We start from the raw sequence: 4,373 nt of genomic DNA on the forward strand, positions 1-4,373 counted from the left end.
CATACTAGTATTTTCTGATTTTTTTCTGTAGTTTTTAGATGTTTGAGTGGTCTCACTTAGCACAGGTTGCATAACGGAAAAAACTGTACATATTGAAAATACTGTTTAGCTGTAAAATGAAAGTTTGCCTGAGGATTGAAATAGGCATTACAGTAACAGAATATGGATTCATATTTGATCAACGCTGCCTAGTTTGACCGTTTCATCAGAGTTTGTGACAAGCAGTGATGGACAGCTGCTGTAGAGACTCCTCGGCTCTGACTGGTTGTTTTCCTTCGTGCACAGTGAAATCTTGCAAATGCCATTAGGAAGCACTAGGAGGACACAAGGGAACATGATTTTTTCACAGATTATCTGTCTCATGCACTACTGTCAGGATGTAAAGACTCTTTTATAAAAATAACTATCATATTTGCTCAAAGTTACAGACTGCAGCTTTAACCAGACACATTTCTTTATCATTCACTGCTATTTCTGGTGTGTTGTCTTGTCTCATTATGCATTTCGTTTAGCACATACTATCAGTGACGCCTGAGTAGGCTGCACTAATTAACATGCAGTGAGTCGCACAATGTACTTTAAATTTTGACTATTAAAATCTATTCTATATTGAGACACTCTATATTGCCAAATCCTTATCACGGCGTACATCTCGGTGTTCGTCTATGTCAATTATACTGCCAGCCCCCGAACTAATCCCTTACATTGAGCCCTGTAACTCTACCTGCACACTCACTACTGTACACACACACACACACACACACACACACACACTTACACACCCATGAAGAGGAACCTAGTGAAAGTCGAGCCTGCTTGTTAATTACAATGACTCCATCTGATTCCTTTTCCAGCCGGTGCCCTTGTTTCCGACCATGTTACATAACCAGGACTGTAATATTTATATACATATTATGTCACTGATACTGGATCATATTACAGTTAAGATCTCCACTGGAATATGCTGCTGTAAGCACCTGTAAAAGTCAGTATATCATAATCAACTTAATTATGTCACCTTTGTATAACTATTGCGTGCAAATAAGAAAATGTCATAACTCTTTTTGCAAGCATGTTTTAAAGAACTTATATCAGTGACATAGTGGCATAGTTTTTGTGGTTCTCAAAATTAGGATCAATTTTCCCACTTTCCATCTAACTAGCAAAGTTAAACCGGTTTGGTGCTTGGCAGGTTGCACAGTTGGTTTATCAGAGACGGTGAGACTGAAACATGCAGTTAATGTGCAGGAAAAAGAAAACAATAAGCTAAAAAAGGCTGAAAACTTTAGAAAATCTGCAGAGTTGGGTAATAATTCTCTGTGAGTTAATTACTGCAAGAAGCCTTTTTCACATGACACGTCAGCCCGTTCGCACGGAAAGGCGTGTGGATGACACGATAATGCACGAGGCATTTAGCGTGCAATAAGAACGCCTTTCTTGCTTGTGGCGTGTCATGTTAACGCCATATAGTCTGTACTGACTGCAATGTAAACGCATTTGTGTAAATTTGCTACGCTCAGAGCTAGTGACGTAGAATAAAAATCAAGAAAGACTTCTTATGGCAGGTGGGATGCGAGGTGGATGGGTCCAAAAAACGCAGGACTTTCAACCAGGAGACTGGTGTTCAAGACCGGTGTTTTGTTTTGTAAGTTATGTTAGTGACGTTTGTCACGTGTTTTTTAATGACGTGTGTTCGGTAGTTATGTTTTGTTGTTTCCGTACATATTTGACTTAGTTTACATTTTTATTTTAAGCCAACCATGATGTTTTTCCTAAACCTAACTAAGTGTTTTTTAAACCTCACTGCGGATGTTACCGTAGTTTTGTTGCGTGCCGTACAAATGAGACGCGAAAAGCCTAAAATGCGTCCTCATGACAATGTCCTTGTAATGTTGTGCTATTTATACACCTTCCCATGAGACGGGGTTGCACATGTAGTAACTGTATTATTTGTTAGTATATAAAATATTAATGAGTGGAGCTTTAAAGTCAACAAACAAAGAAATGTACAGAGACGTTTGTCAAGTGTCCCAGTTAATAGCCATATCATATGTTTATGACAGTCTATTTCAAACCATCTTTAATAGGTTTGTGCATGTGTGTGTGTGCATGTGTGTGTGTGTGTGTGTGTGTGTGCATGTGTGTGTGTTTAAGGTGGGACAAGGGTGGTGTAGGTAATGAAGGAGAGGATTGGAGGGGATTATTTCTCAGCTGCCTCCACCCGTGCTCCCTGCTGGAGGTATTCTCCTCCAAATGCCATCAGCTGTTGAATACAGGATACAGAGCTAGATAGAGCAGATAGAGAAGAGACAGAGAAATACAACACCCAGGATAACTCCAACAAAATACCTTCTAGAAACAAAGAAACCATGATTAACTGAAGAATTATTCCTCTTTTCAGCACATTAGTTTATTCTGAAGATGATTTGATTTTCACGTCCCACCACCACCCAACTTCCTATTTGGATATAGGGAGGATGACAGGCGGTAGTGATGCACTGATCAACTCCAATATTCAAAGGTGTGAAGTGCCAAAAACGTGATTTTCCATTCAACAAGCATTTTATTTTATATTTTATATTATACTGGTGCAAAAACACCCACATTTTTTTGTCTTTTTACGTAATTTTGCTTGACTTTTTCTGCTATCAAAGCCCCTGTATGCAGGATTTAAACATTTCTGGCTTTGGTGACTCCTATGCTAGTACTGAAAAAGACACTGACATGCAGTAATGCACACCAGGATTTTCACCAGGATTTCTTCATTTTTTCTACAATCACAAATTTATGCCAACAGAATATTTTGAAAGATTCTGAAATAATAGAGGAAAAAAAATCGGAATATAATCGATTTCATTTTCAAGGAAACGTATTGAAAAAAAAGATAATATTCTATCATGGACTGTGATATTTTTAGGACAGTGGTTTTACTTTCACCTCTACATTTTAAATGAAGCTTTTGACAACGTGATTTAAAGATGAGTGCAGTGCAAATGTTTTTCTGGACGTTGTTTTTGCCAAACTGTGTCCTCGTGTATGACGCATGCAGCTTTGACAGCCAGCTGTTTTAGGAAAACAAGGCATCCCCAAGGACACACACAGTTCCTGCTACTCATTCCCAGCAAGCATGACACAACACACTTACGATAATCAAATGGGTGATGATATGAAATGATAAAAACAAGCATGCACATACATGGACACACACACACCTACGGTTAAACAGGAATCACAAATGTCGCGTGATGTCACCTGACTAGCAGCTGCTGTCTTCATCGTGGACGACCTTAGATCTACTCAAAATAGAGCAAGGAGGTATTTACAAGTTCACGTTCACGACTTACAACCCTACAGAATGTGTGTGTGTGTGTGTGTGAGAGGAGAAACAGGATGACCTGGTGTCCGGCTCACCCTCCTGAGGTGTCATCTAGGGAATGCATGGCATAACGGGGGAGCCGTTTTAAGCCATAACGTCACTCCTTAAAACGCTGAAAACACAGCAAAGGAAAGCCCGTGAGGTCAACCCTTTGAAATGCAAAAAAGTTGTCACCTCGGTGCGACTGATCGTATGTTGCATGATGTCACTGTTGGCGATACTACAAGTTAATATTAGTAACTATGGATGACACTGGGGTTTGCCCCCTGAGTTTCTGGTGTTTGTGTACATGTTGCCTTGCCCACGGTGACACTGACTGCGAATATGGATTATGATCCGTCACCCTGATTTCATGTATGTGCATCTGAAAAGTAAATTTCATTAAGCTACATACAGTATGCATAAAGAGAAAAACAAGATGTTTATTGCCCTGACATACAGATGATTACATCCTCCTCAATTTTAACTTTAAGTAATACTGTAAATTATAAATTTGTCCATTTTTTACATTGAATTTGTTTTCTGAGCTGAACTTTTGCTGTCTAGTGTCAAAGGCAACGTTCACACTGCATGTCCTTTTTAGGCAAGACAGTCTCACACAGCAGTTCATGAAATAGTCACAAAATTGAATCTATTTGATTCGTGTAAGTAGACACAAATTTCCCTTTTTTTCGTGAAGCTCAGCACGACTTTCAACAACTTATTTTTCGTGCGTTTTCCTATGAATGCCCAGCATTACGTGACGTACGTGTCAATTACCGCTCTAGTCTTTTCAAAATAAAACTACTTAGTTACCTCTAGGAATAGATCGACTTGGTTAGGCTTAGGCAAGAAAAGATCGCGGTTTGGGTTTAAATAACACCGGAAGTGATGTAACTTATGTACGGAAGTTAGAGGACAAATAAACCAACTTTGACATGTGGTTTCACACGGGACACGTACACCGGTCTCCTGGGTGAAAGTCCAGTTTTTTTAGTTTATTTGCCAGACCTTGTTT

The sequence above is a fragment of the Sebastes fasciatus genome, chromosome 4, assembly GCF_043250625.1.
Source record: "Sebastes fasciatus isolate fSebFas1 chromosome 4, fSebFas1.pri, whole genome shotgun sequence".
Classification (NCBI taxonomy): domain Eukaryota; kingdom Metazoa; phylum Chordata; class Actinopteri; order Perciformes; family Sebastidae; genus Sebastes; species Sebastes fasciatus.